Below are 19887 nucleotides of genomic sequence, written 5' to 3' on the forward strand. Positions count from 1 at the left end.
GAAAGGCTTCCCAGCAACTGCCCTCACTGAGTTGATAGTTACTTATTTTTCTATGATGCCCAATGTACATCCATAAAATAGTATCTCCTGTCAGTCAACAACCAGTTCATTCCACACTGCAGTGAAGAGGAAATGTCCCCTACTGACAGCACTAACTTACACTGTTGCATTTCTTTAAGCTCATAAACAATGTCACGCATAGCATTATTATCATTATTGAGAAGACATGATTATAAATTTACCACACAGTAAAATTGTATTACTTAAGAAATTATATTGACCCCTTTAATCTTTGGTTATACTTTCCTTTTGGGTGTTTATGACCATACAGTGGACAACTATGTGTATAGCTAAAGGCTACATAACAAGAAATAATGCCAGACAGGAGTCCTTCCTTTGAGTTGTTGGCCAGGGTGGCCCAAGAGACTCCCAGACAGTAACCCAGCATAGAAGTGGGAAAATGAACAGCAGACCCCAATCTTATCTAAAGGAATATTGACACCTGATTGCTACTAGATGAAGAATCGCTGATCTTCCTAAAACAAGGAACTCTAGATAGGCTGACTAGATTCAGCAGATGGACAAGCACTGGGGAATGGATGGGGGCACTGACAACACAGTGGACAGTAACAGGTTTGACAGAGTATATGGGCTCGGGGTGGGGGGAAGAGCTACAAGAGGGTGCCATTTAGGAAGTGGGTATATAGACGAATAAGATTGTTTGGGATGTTCTGTATGGTACACACACACACACACACACACACACACACACACAGTCAACAAATTAAAAAAAATGAGTTATAGGCCAAACAGTTGTGAACATTGCAACTAGCTGTTGACAGTTCTGCTATCAAGAGCTATCATAATCATGAAAAGAGCTAACATTTAGTGAGCACACTTCCTATGTGACAGGTGCTGTACTAAACATTTTATATATTTTTTCAGTGTAATATACCAAGGTGATAATTATCAGCTGGTGGGGGAGAGTCTCTGTAGAACAACTACAGTTTTTAAAACTATGATTAATACCATCATTACCTTGATTTCTTTATTAGCCCTGAGAATTTTTTTCTTTTGGAATATATATCGAACCCTCCCTCCAAATGCATATTTTAAAGGAATAGGAAAAGGGTATTTTCAGGGAGAAAACAAATACACAAATAGCCGTACTATAAAGCAGGAGAAGGTAAATGCCACAAAAGATGTCTGAACAAAAGGTCTCAGCTGACTTGAGAAGCGCAGGGTGCTGCCCAGGAAAAATCCTAACAAGCTGAGGGAGGTCACAGTGGAAGGAGACTTGTCATGGTTGGTGGCATTTTTCTGATGAGCAGATCAGACAGGAACAAAGTAACAGAGAGAAAAGGCAGGGCAGAGGCAAGGAAGGAAGTGGGGGAGACGGGGGATGGGAGAGAGGCCGATAATGTGGAAGAGAGATAAAGGAGTCATAGGAGATTTCTCAAAGTTCAGATGGAGGGCCAACACATGGGGCAGCTGGGACCTAATTGATAATCAGGGGCTGCACTCAAATTTCTAAAGCAGGAGAAGCACAGCTGTTAAGAAACATGACTCTGCAGGGGGGATGTAAAGGCTGGGTTCAGAAGTCTGGTCTGAAGGAGGCCAGTTAGAAGGCTACTAGATGGTCCCTTGAGATATGAGCCTGTGGCCATGGTAACCAGATGCTGGAGGAGGATAAGCTGCCCACATGAAAAGTCTGCTTTCAGGGGCGGGTCATCAGTCCTTCAAACGCTGGTATAGAAGCCATACACCTTTAGTCCGAGCACTCAGGAGGCAGAGGCAGGCAGATCTCTGTGAGACTGAGGCCAACCTGGTCTCCATAGTGAGTTCCAGGCCCGCTGGGGCCACAAGGAAACCCTGTTTCAAAAAGAGAAAAAAAAAAAAAAGATGGTACCCAACATGGAATACTCTTGAAAGCTATGCAAATACCAATCTGTTCAGCAAGATGCATCTACTTCCAGTCCAGAGGAAAACTTTTTTCTTGTCACTTCCTTCTAAATGAAGCCATGGAAATTCTTCTGAGAGTGATTTAATAGAAATTTGACTTTGAAAAATCACAGACACTTTATTTTACTAAGGATTAAGAGAATGAGCCAAGTGTGTAAATTTAAGTTTGAATGCTGTGGGTACAAAAGGTTTTTGTGTGGTACATGTGTGGTATATATCAATGAGAATTGTACTATATTTAACTTTCTAGAGAAAAACCTATATAAGAGGTGACAATTATAACAAGATGGCCCTTTTGTTGAAATATTACAATTGGCCTTTTTTTTCTTGTCTTTTTTTGAGACAGGGTCTCCCTGTAGCCCCAGCTGTCCTGGAACTCACTATGTAGACCAGGCTGGCCTCAAACTCACAGAGATCCACCTGCCTCTGCCTCCTGAGTGCTGGGCTTAAAGGTGTGTGCCACCACGCCTGGCACAATTGGCTTCGAGTTATAAAAATGCACAAAAGAAGAAAATGAAAGTTTCTGATGATGCCTGGTACCTGTGACACAATTGACTCATATTGTAATTATATTTTTAATTAAGTTACACTCCTTTTCCATTCTAATTCCTCAAATTGCATTAAGCATTCAATGCTTTATAGGGTCAGTTGTTAACACTAGTAACCTTTTGGTTTAGAAAAGGTTGAATTCGACCATTGCTAATAATCCCTTCCTTCAGAAGGAATTCCCAATGGGTAATGGCAGCAAGATTTTATAGTTGCTTTTTGATTTTGCAGTTCTCCTGTGAGAGGCTCACGCTGTGTGGCTTATTTCTCAATCTTCTTGCCAAGTTTCTGTTTTCCTTTTTAATTAACAGCCTAGATGGCAGAAAAAAGGAAAATAAGTGTTAAAGTTGGGGAGGCTGTGTAGAAGGCTAAACACAGATAAACAGAGTTTGATAGTATACCCACATGAAATTTGCATCCAAGCTCTCTGAAACTTACCAACTGATTAAACATAACCAGCATCCAAGGGAAGCCAATGATCTGTACAGGTTTACACAACATTGTTTTAGGAAAGTTTTCTTTTTTCCTTTTTTTTTATTTCTAATTAGCTCTAGTTTTTAGATGGCGAGATAAATCTACTCCCTTCATTCTTCTCTCTCTCCTTTCCTCCCCTCCGCTTGTTCTCGGGCTCCCTGCCCTTTCTCTCTGTGTCTGTATATTCATGTGTTGCTGGGAATTGGACCTTGGGCCACAAAAATGCAAGACAAATGTTCTACCACTGGACTATGCTCACTCTACTTTCTTTTTACTTTTTTTCTTTTGAGACTGGGTCTCACCAAGTGGCCCAGGCTAGCCTTGAATTCACTCTGTAGTCCAGATAGGCCCTGGACTTGTGATCCTCCTGTCTCAGTGTCCTGAGAAGCTAGGATTTCAAGTATGTACCACCAACCAAGCCCAGCTTTGCCCATACTTTCTAAACTGCAACCCTACCACCATGTAAAAACAAAACAAGAAGTTTCTCTCTGTATGTTTCATTATGTGCAATTCTCTATGCATCTGTGTCGCTTTTTCTGTCTGTCTGTCTGTCTCTCTCTCTGGATTATACTTCTTTTATAAATATCAAGTACACATACAATCTTTGTCCAGAACAGAAGCTCTCATACTTGCCTTCCTTCCCTGAATCCTCCGTGCCTCCCTGTGTCTCATGTCCCGGTACCACCACCATGTCCTTAGTTTTGTAATCCAGTAAGAATTTAGGAATTGCTATGAAGCACTCCCTTTCTTTCTCGGCAAACCTAGCATGCAACTCCTAGGTACTTTACAGTCCAGATGGTTCTAGAATACATTACTGTTTACCAGTTTCTACCATTTTATCCTTGACCTATGGCAATCTTCCAATCTTTTTTTTTTTTTTTGGCAAGAAAGGCAATTAATATACACACCTGAACTCCCTACTAAAGCCCATGTGATTATTCATAAAGTCTTCTCTACAGGCTCTATCTTATGTTTTATATTCTAGGATTATGAGTAAATGTAATTGGGCTCAGTGGTATATGAATTTAACTATGTTCACCTCAAGCTCCTTACAATCTGGTTGTTTAATCAAATGCAAGTCTAAGTATTGCCATGAAGGGCCTCTGTATATATAGTTAAGGTACCTGAACAGCTGACCCAAAGATGACATAGCATGAGCTGTTCACATGACCCAGTGCAATCCCAAAGAGCACAGAGCTTACTCAAGTTAGAAGCAGGCAGATAAGGCAGAGGGATTTGAAATATGAGAAGGATTTCACCCAGAGTTGACAGCTTTGGAGTCAAAGAAGACTAGACACTGGAGAACACAGGCTGACAATGTGTGTGTAGATGTGTGTGTGTGTGTGTGTGTGTGTGTGTGTGTGGTGTATGTGCATGTGTATACATAATGAATGTACACACAGAGATGTGTATGCATACACTCCAGGGGCCTGGGACCAACTCTAACGCTCTCTGCCTTATTCCCTTGAGAATTCCCAGGTCTTTCACTGAACCAGAAGCCAGGCTGGTGACCAGCAAATCCCAGCAATCCCCCTGTCTTCATGCCCACAGGGCCGGGGTTATAGGTATGTACAACCTAACTTGACTTTCTGTGTGGGTTCTGGGATTTTGAACTTATGTCCTCATGCCTATGCAGAAAGTGGTCTTGCCTGCTCAGCCATTTCCAGATGATAAATATTCCCAACTATGCTTCCTCAGTCAACAACAGGAAGGAACCAGAGACCAAAGGCAGAACTGAATTTTGCCAATGACTCAAAAGAGAGTAGGATGCAAAGAAGACCTTCTCTAAAAGGTCCAAATAGAAGCCCAGGTTGCCTGACACCATGGCATCAATCTGATGTGACTTGGAGCAGAGAAGTCAGCCAAGGCCATCAGCATTCTAACCTACAGACCTGTGGGATAAGGTGTTTCATAATTATCTTTGGATAGTAAGCATGTTCCTACAGACTCTCCTTTATTCAATTTCTTGTCTAACTTATAAGTTATTAATATAGTTAGTAACGATATTAGTTACTTTCCTGTTGCTATGATAAGACACCATGGCCAAGGGAATGTATAGAAGGAAGAGCTTATTTGGCTTACAGTTCTAAAGGAATAAAAGTCCACAATGGTGGGGAGGCATGCAGCAGAAGGTGACCCAGAGCAGGAAGCTGAGCAGTCACATCTTCAAGCAGGCACAGGAAGCAGAGAGTGACTGGAAATCCGACAAGGCTTAAGAACTCTCAAAGCCCACTTCCAGTGATGTGCTTCCTCCAGCAAGGTCGCACCTCTTAACACCTCCCAAAACACTGCCACCAACTGGGGACAGAATGTCCAAATATGGGGGACATTTAAACCACCATAAATACATACAGGATTTCAGTTCCTGTTATTTGCTGTGTGACATATAAGATGCTATTGGTCATGTGGACATATGCATGCATGAAATAGTTATATATATTTAACCTTACACAATTATGGTAGCTGTTTAAACAGTATAAGTAAGACTGTGGCTTTGTCATCTGGGCTGAGCTTGAAGTCAGTTGAGAAGGTAAAAAATTGTGTGACATAAGACAGAGAGAGAAGAGAAACAAACTGGACCCAGAGGCACAAATTGTAATTCATGGTTAGCTGGAACCTGGACTGCCTACTCAGCACCCTCAAGCCCCTCATTGACAATTTGTTCTTTTTTAATTTTATATGTATGAGTGCATTGTCTGCCTGTGTATAAGTGCACCTATGTCATGCAATGCCTGCAGAGGTCAGAAGAGGGTGTCAGATCCCTTGGGATCCCTTGGAACCAGAGTTTCAGACAGTTGTTAGCAGCCATGTGGGTGCTGAGAATTGAACCCGGGTCCTCTGCAAGAGCACCCAGTGCTCTTAACTGCTGAGAATCGCTCCAGTCCCGACAATTTGTTCTTTTATGACAAAGTACAGCACACACCTGGCCTAGAAGTCCACAAAACTGAAGGAGGATCTGGCAGGAACTTCACGTCCCATGATGCCTGATGCATACCAGCAAAACAAGCCAGCAACTGAGTGATTGTGTTGAGAGCTGGAATGATGCGTGGGCCACCAACTTCCAACTGTAAATGATTATACAGCCTCCTTTGCTTCTGCCTTCTAAATCTCATGCAGAACATCAAATGGCTCATGCAAACGTGGAACTATTAAAATAGAGGATTGTGGAAATACTGATTCTTAGCTGAGTTGAAATGAGACACTAAGAAAAATCTGCCAGGATACATAGAGTTTACATTTCAAGATCTGTCTGCTACATGCGATGCTAATCATCCCTAGATTTCAAGACGGCAGCATTCTGAACCGAAACAGGTCCCGGTAATGTGACGGCAGTCTCTGATGAGTTTGAGACAGCAGTGGTATGCTGCTTTCAATCTTTTCTGTTGTGTTTTAAATACTTATTTTTGTCCTACAGACATTCAATGAAGTATACAGATATTTTGGTTATTTTTAGAACCATTAGTTGCTGGCAGTCAAAATTTGTATTAAATAACCCAACACCTACTAGTGATGGTAAATATGCTGGACTGAAAAGAGAGTGTATGCTGCGTTCCGAACAGAACACCGAAGTACAATTGGACAATGGCCAGATAACTTTCCATGTAAACATGGTTCAGTACAGATAGGATCTGTTTCTTGTTAAAAGTTTTTACATCTGGCTCTCTCAACCGATTCTTTTCTCTCATTTTATTTTCAAATGGAATGTGGTTGTAAATTTTCCCTTCAGAATTCATTTTTCCCTTTTGAAGATTTGACATCAACAAAAGAATAAAAGTGATATCTGTTTGAAGAGTGTTCATCCCCATCTTGCAGACAGTGTTAGAAGTTGAGGTACCAGTGGGCACAAGAAGATGCCCCCATTCCTTTCCAGATTCTAACAACAATACAGAGAATAAGCTCAAAGACTGTCTGCTCTGTGCATTGCCCTTCACCCCTAGATTTCAAGAGTTGTCTCAAACACAGTGGTCTAGGACCAGTGAGACCTTCATTCCCCTGAATCATGGGACTGACGGTGAAGACAGCTGAACTCTTAGGGCAGATATCAAGTACCATTGTTTATTACTACTTTCTGGCCCCATGTATCTAGCCACAGGTAGGACAGAGAGAGAATGATGGAAACAGACTTGAACCAGCAGGGAGAACAGAAGAGCTTAGGGTAACAGATTAGCAAGAAGCTAAGAGGAGGAGTGACCAAATGGACATATGTCTCATCCGATCTCACAGAAGTTCATGATGGCAAAATGGACTGATCTGAGCAATTCATGCATGTCCTACCTGCCAAAACCCTGGGCCAAGTAGCTTCCTATGTCAAGGAAAAACTACAGGTCAGAAGAGATGTCTCCTATTATTAGCCTTGTGGGTAGGGCAGTAGAGGTCCATTCAAAGGAGAGGTAGAAAAGAAAAGGGAAGTCCCAGCACATGTATAAGCCTTAGAGGTACAAGCTGATTTCATATAAATATCCCAGTCATTTTGGGAAGGAACTGCTTTCTCACAGCAGTAAATTTTATTCCCATTTCGTCAAATGAAAGCCAGTATATGAGAAATTTAGATGGCTAGCTCAAGGTCACAGATATCATTGTAAAACAGGGATTTAAATAAACCCTTGCATCTTAGCTAGGCATGGTTCAGGCCTGCAGTTCCAGCAATTGGTAGGCTAAGGCAGAAGGACCACTGTGAGTTTGAGATCAGTCTGGTTGTATTGTTTAGCTCCAGGCTAGCCTAGGCTACAGAACAAGACCCTGTCTCAAAACAACAACAAGAACAACAATAACAACAAATAGGTAGGTATTCAAACTACAAGTGCCTTGTGTTTACACCAAAATATGATTTTTATAATGTAAAGAAGCTTAAAGATCATCCTACCCAACTTTGGGAGGGCACACCTCGGGCAACCGGTGCATGCCATCCCAGGACACCATGTAAAGGAAAAGGGAAGTTAGAGGCATCAGCAAGCAAGCAAATATGCATTGTGTGTATTGGGGTTTTCTGTGTAATAACTCCTATAACCCTTACAGCCATTCTATAATAAATATACTTCAATTATCCTCACTTTACACAAATAGGAAAACTGAGGAGTAGGTCCTACTTGTGACCACTCAACTAGGAAGAGCCAGACTGGGCTTAAACCTGCCATTTGCCTTCCCGTCTGCTCCCCACTATGCCCATGGAACTGTCCAGTGGATGGTTAACAGAAGGGCTAGGATTTGGCCCATCCTCCTGAGCAGTCTGAAGCATTGAGAAGCATATACATAAAATATGTGCCACCCAACTTTGAATAAAAACTGCTTTAAGATTTAAACGACTTTAAATCTCCTTGATGAAGCCCACTGAATCACTAGTAGAAGCAGGAACTTCTCTTATAATTAAAAAGGTTTTAAACTGGATTTGGGGAGGAATGGGGTAATAACAAAGCAAGAGCTGCTTTCATGTTTAGGAGAAACTCTTTGTGTGTGTGTGGTGCTAGAGATTAAACTGAAGGCTTTATAAGAACTAGCAAGTACACTGCCATCTAGCTACACCTTACAACCTACAATGAATTCCTTTTTTAAAATATTTTATTATTTTTATTTTATGTGTACAAGTGTATTGCCTGCAAGTATGTGAGTGCACCCATGTCGTGCAATGTCGCGGAGGTCAGAAGAGGGCTTCGGATTCCCCTGGAACTGGAGTTAAGGATGGTTCATAGCTGCCATGTGGGTGCTGGGAATTGAACCCAGGTCCTCTGTAAGAGCAGTCAGCGCTCTTAACCACTGAGCCATCTCTCAAGCCCCTAGGATGAATTCTTATACAGGTGACATTTTGATCAAAATTCTTAGATAATCTTAACATTCAATTGTTAGCTATCAGCCCACTAGAAAGAAAGTCCTAGAATGAAAAGCAAGCAAGACAGAGTCATGGGCATGGAGTCTTCATGAGGAGATGGATAACAGCACCTCACTGAACCCCCATTCACCGGTCTGTATAGATGGAAGTGTTTCTGAAGCAATTCTATTAATTGGTATTTTTTGCTGACATTAACCCCATGAATCGAGTGTTTCAGAAAGGTCTATGCATAAACCTCATTGCAAAACCAAGTCAGAGGACTAGAGAGATGGCTCAGTGGTTAAAAGCACTAGCTGAGTTCTTGCAGAAGGCTTGCATTCGAGTCCCAGCACCCACATGGCAGCTAACAACGGTCTGAAACTCCAGTTCCAGGGGACTCAACACCCTCCCTCTTCTGTCCTCCTCTGGCATTGCACGACACAGGTGCACTTACACACATGCAGGCATAACATTCATACACATAAAAAGGGAGGAACAGAAGAAGCAATGGAAGGAGGGAAGGAAGAAGGGAGGGAGGGAGGGGGAAAAGAAAGAGAAAGAAGAACAAGGAAGGAAGGAAGGAAGGAAGGAAGGAAAGAAGGAAAGAAGGGAAAGAAAGAGAGAGAGAAAGAGAGAAAGAGAGAAAGAAAGAAAGAAAGAAAGAAAGAAAGAAGAAAGAAAGAAAGAAAGAAAGAAAGAAAGAAAGAAAGAAAGAAAGAAAAAGAAAGAAAGGCCAATTCAGAATGGCCCAGGAGCAGAAGGCGCTCCAGGAGGATCATGTGCACATATGAGAACAACACAGGCAGCTGTTGGCTTCTTGCTTGGAGGGTTTCTTGAGACCTCCAGGCTTTCAGGAATTTGGTGGCCTCTGTGTTAAGAGCCACTTCAGGGAAAAATACTCAACAGTTTCACTAGCTGAAAACCTAAATGCTACTGGGTTTTACAGGAAACATTCTACATTTTCAACCAGTGTTTTACCTAATGTAGATGACACACAGAAATGATAGCAGGGTTTTGAAATATACTGACTTATGGAGAATATTATAACAGAAAAGCAACTATAAGAACAATTTAATTCACTTCTAAAGCTGAGATTGTCAATGTTTTCATTTTCTTTGTTCTGATTATTTTAAAAATATTTTACTTTTTATTTTTATATGTTATGTGTATGAGTGCATTGCCTGCATGTATGTAAGTCCATCTGTGTTATGCAATGCCCAAGTAAGTCAGAAGAGGCATCAGATTCCCTGGAACTGGAGTTATAGATGGTTGTAAGTCAGCATGTGGTTGATGGGATCCAAATCTGGGTCCTCTACAAGAGCAGTAAGTGCTCTTGACTACTAGGCCATCTCTCCTGTCCCATGTTCTGATATCTTTTAGTACTCTTTTTATCAAAAGAAGGTTTTTATTTAGTATTTTGCATATTATTTTATTTAGTATTTACATGTTATTTACACGTATTTACTGTTGCATTCCCAGCGTCGAGCTAATAGAGATACACAATGTATATTGAATGAATTGCAGATGATTCTAAAAGAGAGAAGAGTTTTCATGTGATAGGCACGTGTGAGAAACGCAGAGTAGCATATTGTCCTCTGGAGAACAAGACCTGACTAAGCAACACGAGCAGTGGTAGCCCATCCACGGTGGAGATGTGGGGATGGCAACCTCAGTGGCTCTTGGTAGGGTGACATGCAGGGATATCATTGTCATACGAAAGATCACTCTTGTCCTTTGCTTCTGCTTTATACCCAATAAAATATTTTTATATTTTATATTCTTAATATCATTTGGCTTTCCAGGTAACTCTTTTATTTAGTGAGAGAATTCACTAAAATGCTCATTCACATTCTCTTCTCTCGTCTTCCTTGCCAATTTTACTTCTCGTTGTGTATTTATAGATTGGAATTAAATGAATCGGTCTCCTGTGATTTAGTAAGAACCTGTCGGCAAAGGTCTTTTCAGTTTTCAACATACTGACAAAAATGACTTTCTAGTCCTACAAAGATGTAGGAAGAACAGTTTATGGAGAGAGATAAATGTGAGTTTACTTCTTAAATTTAAAGACACTGAATGCCTATGAAGCTACCACCCCAAAGTCTGTCCAGCTCTCGGGGAATCTTACTACTTATTTCCAATTGTAATCCCACACTTTTCCCACTTATTACCCTTTCTCTGACTTGAGATCCCAGAACACCATAAAGTCGTTGCTACAAAAAGAACCCCCCCCCAAATAAAAAGGTATATCACTAACGGTTAACAAACATAGTTTATTTTTTGATACATCTAGTGACCAAAAAGTCTTATTTTTTCATGCTGTAGCAACTTTGATTTCTCAGATTTATTTTAGTAGAAGAGAAAACAGATGGTTTGTATACACCAAGAGATACAATATGGAAGAGTCACTTTTCAGACTCTATGTTATATTGCTGAGAATATATCAAGTGGAAAATTATATAAACTATTTAGAACATTAGAGTCCTTAAATAAAGACTGAGTATAGGTTTAAAAAATCTTCCAATTTGTATAATTGTACTCTGAGGAAAGATATATATCATTGATCATAATCCTAGTCAAAGTAAGCTTCATATTAAAATAATTTTAGAGTGCTATTTGTTGTACTGACCTTAAACATAACTATATATACTCTCTGAAACTAGTTATATCCAAGACATATACTAGTAACATGGACAAATATTAGATCAAAAACTATGCCAAACAACATACACCTAAGGGGTAAATTCTTTTTAATCATACAGGATTTAAAAACAGGTACACTTCTGATCAGAACTGCTCAGCCAACCAACCTATAAAATATTTAGCATTTATCAGGACTAAACTTTTTAACAGCAAATTAATCGAGATAAAGCTTCCATCAGATATAATACACCTATATTAAGTATACAGTGCCATGAACTTTACAAATGTGTACTGATATGAAGTCAACACCCTAACCCTAGTGTACAGCATTTCTGCCCCGCCCTGTTTTTCTCAGGCACTTTCTAAAAATTGCCAGCTCTCTATCTTTTTACATTTATTTCATGTGTGTAGATGTATGGGGGTGCGTGTATGCCACATGCATGTCACAGGACAACTCAAGGAGTCAGTTCTCTGCTTCCACCTCGTGGGTCCTGGGGATGCCAACTCAGGCTTATTGGCAGGTGACTTTCCTGCTGTTCTAGTTTGTTTTCTGTTGCTGCGGTAAACACCATGATCAAGAGCAACTTAGAGGAAAAAGTGGTTTATTTTGGCTTATGATTCCAGAAAGAGAGAGTCCATGGTAGGGAAGGCATAGCAACAGACTGGGGGAAGCAGGAACAGGAAGTTGGCTGCTCACCTTTTCATCTGCCCATAGAGAAGAAAGAGAACTGGAAATGGGGCCAGGCTGTAAACCCTCAAAACCCACTACACTGATGTACTTCCTTCTGCAAACCTCCACTTCTTAAAGGTTCCACAACCTCCCCAAACACCACCTGAAACTGACGGAGTTTTCAAATACGTGGGTGTGGTGGTTTGAATGAGAACGTCCCTCATAGGCTCCAAGTATTTGGAATTTTGTCCCCAGGTGGTGGTGCTGTTTTGGGAGGTCTTGCAGGCTCAGAGAGTTCTTAAGCCTTGCAGGATCTCGAGTTGCTCACTTGCTTCCTGTACCTGCTAAAAGATGTAAAGTCTAGCTTCTGCTCCTCCTCCAGCCACCTCTACCACCATGCCTCCCTGCCATGTGGACTCTTGCCCCTTTGGACTCATAAGCTCAAATAAGCAATTTGTTCTATAAATTGCTTTGGTCAGTGTTTCTATCACAGCAACAGAAAGTAACTAATACAGTAGGCCTATAGGGCACCTTTCTCTCAACCGCCACACCTGCTACTGAGCCATTTCACCTGTCCTCTCTACCTTTATGGCCCCAACAACCCACGTCTTTCATTTCTGTTACTAAATATTATATCTGGCTTTTCTTGCTTTTTATACAAATAAATTATATAACATGTAAGTTTTGGTGTTTGGCGTTCTCCAATCAGCAGTGCTTTAGGGATTCATTCATACATTACAGCGCTGAAATGATTTCTTTTTATTGCTGAGTGGTACATATTATTTTGTATGTTTTCACTATGATTTGTCTCTGATGACCATTGATGTACATATTTTCCTGAGTTGACATCCATTTTCCTATCTTCTTGTGAAAAGTGCCTGTTCAATTTTTGCACATTTTGTTTTCGTCACAACCAGTATCTTTCCCCAGTCTGTGAACTGCCCATTTCCAGAGAGGTGCTTGTAGCAGCATAGCAATTTTTGATTTGGGTAAAGACTAATTTATTGATTTTGTTATTTTATGCTGTAGTTTTTGTGTTCTACTTAAGAAATATTTGCCTAAACCAAGGTTGTAAAGATTTTCTCCAGTTTTCCTCTAGAGATTTCAGGGTTTTTTTTCTAACATGTCTAGTTGTATGATACATCTGAAGTAATATTGCATATGGCAAATAATTTGCTTCCAGTTGTAATGGTTGTAATGGTTGTTGAAAACTTCTTTTCCCCTTTGAGTTATCTGGGCATTTTTATAGAAGATTAATTGATGCATATGTGTGGGTCTGTTTCGTATCCTTGTTTTTCATCCTACTGATCTTATTGTCTATTCTGACAATATTATGTTGTCTTAATTACTGTAGCTTATAATAAAACTTGGAATTAGGGAGTATGAGTCCTGCAAATTTGTTCTTCATTTTCAAGTTTTGGCTAATCGAGCTTTTTGCTTTTCTACACAAATTTTAAAATCACTTGCCAATTTCTACAAAACATTTTGAAAAGCCTGCTCTAAATTTTTATTATTATATTTACTAAACATATCAATTTTAAAAGAATTGGAATCTTGGCTGTATAAATTAAGTGATTCAATCCACTATCGTGATATGCAATACCTCAATGAACTTAGATCTCACTTGATCTTTCTCAGCAATTATTTTATACTTTGAATTGTGCCTTGGGTTCGATTCCTAGCACCACATGTATCAGACATTGTGGCACATGCCTGCCATCCCAGGACTCATATTTAATGATGGTAGAGGTAAGAGGATTAGGAAATCAAGACCTGTCTGGGCTACACAAGATCCTGACTCAAAAAAAAAAAAAAAAAAAGAGCACTTTTAGAATTCAAATTTTTGCTTATTGTTATGTGTAAACACATAGAAACGCAGTAGATGTCTACCACAATCTGCAACAGTGCTCATTCATTTCTGATGGCTTTTTTCATAGAATCATTAGGTTTTTCTGAAATTTGATCATATAATCCAGGATTTATTCCAGACCTGAAACAACATGTCTTTGGTCCTTCTTGTTGCCTTAATCCAGTCACTCAGTTTATGATGATGAGTCTTGCTGGTTGTGCTGCCTCATACTGTTAGACATGCTGAAGAGGAGAAGGTAGATCAAAGTATTGAACCCAGATGGTTAGAATGGGTGCACGCACCTTATTCCCAACCTTATAGGGAGAATATTTAACTTTTCACTGTTAAGCATGGTGCTGCTGTAAGTTCTTCATGTATAATTATCAAACCAGAGAAATCCCTTTCTGCTCCTAGCTGATAAGAGCGGCTTTTATCTTAAGTGGGTGTTAAATTTTGTCAAGTACTCTTTTTTTGTATCTGTTGAGATAACATGAGTTTTCTTCTTTATTTTGTCAATAAGTTGGCAGTGATTGATGTAAATGTTAAACTAGACCTACATCATGAAGAAGTATTTCTAATTCAAATTGTTAACATTTTGTTAAGTGTTCTTGAACAATGTTAACAAGCAATTTTGGTTTGAAGTTTCCTTTTGTTACAATGTCTTTATATTATCTTGGTGTCAGAATAAACCGCCTCCACCTTTTATTTTCTGAAAAAAAAAGTATGTGTAGAAATTGTACTGTTTCTTCCTTAAATACCTGATAGGATTCACCACAGAAACCATGTGGCCTTCAATTCTCTTTGTGGAAAAAAATATAAATTAGAAATTCAATTTTCTATATCTTCTTCAGACAATATTGGTAACTTGTATATTTCAAAGAATTTGTCCAATGAATTTTCATTTTTGAAAATATTGCCATACATTTATTTATATTTCCTTAAAATGTGGGTAGGATCAACATCTGCTCTTTCATTCTTAATGTTGCCATTTTGTGCCTTGTATTTGCCTAACTAGTTCCATGTTATTTGATATTGAAAACTGTTATTGGTTTTTGTTAAGTCTGCTTTCTATTTCATTGATACTTGTTTCGTCTTTATTACTTCCTTCTATTTACCTCAGTATAATTTCTTTGGTTCATGTTTTTCCCTCTAGCTTTTCAGGTGCAAGTTTAGATCAGGGGTCTTAAACTCTAGACAGTGAGGTAAGTTCAGTCCATGACCTGAGATCTAATAATAGTTTTTACATTTTTACAGTATTATCAAAATGGAAAGGAAGAGGAGAAAACTTAAGATCTTGACTAAACCCTTACATCGTTAGCTCATCACAGGCAACCTTGGAATATCACATCATCCCATGTGCAGAGGTCCTCCTCCCTTTGTGCTACTGTTGCATATATGTTACAAGCTATATAACAAATTGTTATTGCTTTTAATTTTTCATGCTCAATTATCTTTTTATTTTTATTTGTATGAGTGTTTTGCCTGCATTTTTATAAGTACTCCCCATGCATGCAATGCCTATAGAAGCCAGAAGATGGCATCGGATCCCCTGGTACTAGTGTTAGAGATGGTTGATAGATGCCTTGTGGGTGCTGGGAACCTAACTTGATCTTCTGCAAAAGCAGCAAGTGCTCATAATGGTCAAACCATCTCTTCATCCCATATACTCAATTATCTTTTGAAGGAATTTTCTTAAATGTACAGATATCTGTCTGTTTACCTATGTATTTACCACTTAAAGCTCGTCTTCATTCCTTTGTGTGATTCTAAAGTGCCATCAGGATAGTTTTCTTTTCATTTGAATAATTTTCTTAAATATTTCTTGTACTACAGGTCTGTTATCGGGGGGAAGAATGTGTCCACATTTTCACATAGCAATACCTTTACAATCCCTCATTTTTATACCTGCTATATAAAATATCATTTTTATTTAAATTTAAATGTCTATAGAAATGTAATTTTATTTCTTTATTTTTTTATGCATATGAGTGTATTGTATTGCCTGCATGTGTGTAAGAGCACCCATATTGTACAATGCCTGTGGTGTCAGAAGAAGGCATTAGATTCCCCTAGAATTGGAGTTATGGATGGTTGTTATCTGACATGTGGGCGCTGGGAATGGAACTTGGGTCCTCTGCAAGAGCAGCCAGTGTTCTTAACCACTGAGCCATCTCTTTAGCCCCACTTTTTTATGTTTATAGCTAACTCTGGCTCATTTTACCTGGCAGAAGTAGAATTCTTGGTCAACATTACTTCCTTTAGACCCTAAAAAGCTAATGACTTCAACCCCATTGTGCTAGTTTCTTTCTGTTGTGAATAAACACCATGACCAAAAGTAACTTGGGGAGGAAATGGTTTGTTTCATCTTATAAATAACAGTCCATCCTTGAGGGAAATTAGGGCAGGAACTTTAGCAAGTCAGGAACTCCAGCAGGGGAGGAACTTGAATCAGAAACCAAGGAGGAATGCTGTCTACTGGCTTGCTCCCAGGGTCATGTTTAGCTGTCTTTCTATACAAATTTAAAAAATTACTTATTTAATAACCACATGATTAGAAGAAGCTTTTCATTACAGCTTTAACATATTCAATAACAATTTCCTGAGCAAAGCTACATCTCTTTCAAAAGTGGCTGTAATTTTTAGGTTCACAGTTGAATTAATACACAATATTGAACTCAGTATAAACCCTATAAGACATAAAATTGAATGAGGTTTTAACCTTTAAAAAAGATCTCCATTTCCTTTTAAAATATACTGTTTCCTACAGAAAGACTCATTTTTAATGCTACTAACGCTTAGATGTATGCACATGCATCTTTAATCTCTATGTATCTATTATTAGTCACAGTCGGTTACACTCAGATCCTTGGCACATGAGTATGGCTGTAAAGTCATCAGGTAGATGTCAATGGTAATGTTTATCATCTCTACTAACTAACATGAAGTAAATTTTTATGCTTCTTCCTCAAATATATCTCATTTTTTAAAATTTGTTGATTTTTTTGTGTGTCTATCTGTCTCCTGATTGGCTGGTTCCTCCAATGGACAGGGCCTGACGCAGAGCTGGACTATGAAGGGGCTGCTGGAAGGCATCTTGGGACGGAAGCCAGGAGCAACAGGTAGCCTGCGTGGTGTGGGGAACGCACAGCAAGTTGCAGCAGCTCAGAGACAGAATGGACTGACTCATGTGGACCTGGGGTGAGATCGCAGGCCCCTGAGGCATGAGCTAATGCTAGCGGGGACTACGGTATTGGTGGCGTGGTCTGATATGGCGGACTCTGAGCTGAGCTGCTGGAGGCATGGGGCTAGGCACTGGGTTCTCATTCCTTTGTAAGTTAATAAATACACATAAAATACATTATATGGTTTGTCTGATAGTGCAAGAGACCCAGAGGGAATTCGGGCCACAGTATCATACAGAACATCCCAAACAATCTTATTCATCTATATACCCACTTCCCAAATGGAACCCTCCCATAGCCCTCCCCCATCCTACACACTGGAGCCTATATACTTTATCATCCCTGTTACTGTCCACTGTGTTGTTGGCACCCCCAGCCATTCCCCAGTGCTTATCTTTCTGCTGAATCTAGTCAACCTATCTAGAGAGCCTTGTTTTAGGAAGATCAGCTGTTCCTCATCTAGCAGCAATCAGTTGTCACTATTCTTTTAGATAAGATTGGGGTCTGCTGTTCATTTTCCCAGTTCTGTGCTGGGTTACTGTCTGAGAGTCTCTTGGGCCGCCCTGGCCAACAACTCAAAGGAAGGAATCTCCTGTTTGTCATTGTTTCTTGTTATGTAGCCTTTAGCTATACACGTGGACTCTTAAAAAATTATATTGACCCCTTTAATCTTTGGTTATACTTTCCTTTTGGAAAATAAACAGTTGGCCCAGATAAACCAATTTATATTTACTCTTAAGGCCATTTGAGGATCTGTTGTCAGGTGTCACATGGGCTCAGAAGGAGCCCCAGGCTCTTTTCTTTTACCAGTTCCTTCTATGTGAAGATAAGTCAAAGGTCCTGCTCAACCATAGCTGGCTTCACATGGAAGCATGGAGGAAATGTTTCCTCTGTGTTGACCCTCCTCTTTGTAGACTGGGCACTGGCTCAAGTCCATTTGATGGGGTCTCCATGGCCTCCTTGATCAAGAGGACAGATTACTCACTGTAATTACAGGACTTTATGAGAGATGCTCATAGTCCCCTGGAACGTCGACCTAGGAGGGCAAGGAGCAAAACTGTCCTTTATGTCCCTCTGATCAAATTAGTTTAGGCCTCAAAGTATGGTTATTAAACATCCAAGAAGGTTAGTTCCACCAGTCTGGTATTTTTAATTACCGTGTGCCATGTAGATAAAGCTTGGGCAAATCCAAATATTCTCAGATAAACCTTTCCTAGACATGTATTATATTCCTTGATCTAGCTGTATGTATAATTTGTCAGTAAGTTGTTGGACTAATAGGGTTCCCTCTGTTTTTTTTTTTTTTTTAAGACTAGCTAACATTGTCTAACCCTTCCACCATGGTTTCCCCAATTAAGGTGCCCCCATTTTTCCCATTTCTCCCTTACTAATACCCTTCTCCTATGGTCCCACATCCCTGGAGCTCCTTCTTTCCCTTTATCCCCCAGTTTCCTTGTATAACCTTCCCTCCCCCCCCTTAAAATAACCCCATTTTTATCCTTATCTCCCTTACTAACGCCTGTTTCCTACTATTCTTCTCTTTCAGACTCTTTCTTTTCCTTTACCTCTCTGGTTCCTTTTCATTATCCTGGTTCCTGTAGGTGTGTTTGGATACATATTCACATGTCAGGATTTGGTGTTAGGATCCATATATGAGGGAGAACATATGATGGTTTGTTTTTTTTTTTCTGAGTCTTTGTTACTTCGCTTAGTGTAACAGTTTCCAGTTCCATCCATTTACCTGAAAATTTCATGATTTCATCATTCTTTAATGCTGAGTAAAACTCCATCGTATAAATGAACCACATTTTTGTTATCCACTCATCAGCTGAGGGACACTTAGTTTGCGTCTATCTCTTAGCTGTTGTGAAAAGAGCAGCAACAAACATGGATGTACAAGTGTCTCTGCAATAGGATGAATTCTGTGGGTATATGCCAAGGAGTGGTATAACTGAGTCAAATGGTAGGTTCATTTGTAGTTTTTGTTTGTTTATGTTTTGTTTTTTGTCTTTTTGAGATGGTCTCTCTGTAGCCCTAGCTGGCCTGGAACTCACTATGCAAACCAGGCTGGCCTTGAACTCACAGAGATCCGCCTGCCTTTGCCTGCCGAGTGATGGGATTAAAGATGTGTGCCACCACACCTGGCCATTTGTAGTTTTTTAAGAGTTCTCCACACTGCTTTCCATGGGGTTGAACAAGTTTGCAGCCCCACCAGCAGTGGATGAGTGTTCCCCTTTCCCCACATCCCCTCCAACATTTGGTATCATTTGTTCTCTTGATCTTAGCCAGTCTGACAGGGGTAAGATGGACTCTTAAAGTAGTTTTAATTTGCATTTCCCTAATTACTACTGATATTGAACACCTTTGAAGATGCTTCTTAGCCGTCTTCCTTTCTTCTTTTGAGAACTCTCTATTCAGCTCCTTAGCCCATATTTTAATTGGGTTACTACTTGTCTTGATTCTCTGTTTTTTTAGTTTGTTATATATTCTGGTAATTAAACCTCTATCAGATGTGTCACTGGTGAAGATTTTCTCCCATCCTGTGGTATTTCTGTTTGTTTCCTTGGTTGTCTCCTTTGATGTACAGAAGCTTTTCAGTTTAATGAGGTCCCACATGTTAATTCTTGCCCTTGTTTCCTGGGCTATTGGTGTCCGGTTTAGAAAGTCCTTTCCTACACCTATATCTTGTGGGTTTTTCCCAATGTTTTCTTCTAAGAGTTTCAGAGTTTCAGGCTTTACATTGAGGTCTTTGAGCCATTTG

Source organism: Nannospalax galili, unplaced genomic scaffold (assembly GCF_000622305.1).
Source record: "Nannospalax galili isolate Female #2095 unplaced genomic scaffold, S.galili_v1.0 scaffold53, whole genome shotgun sequence".
Taxonomy (NCBI): Eukaryota; Metazoa; Chordata; class Mammalia; order Rodentia; family Spalacidae; genus Nannospalax; species Nannospalax galili.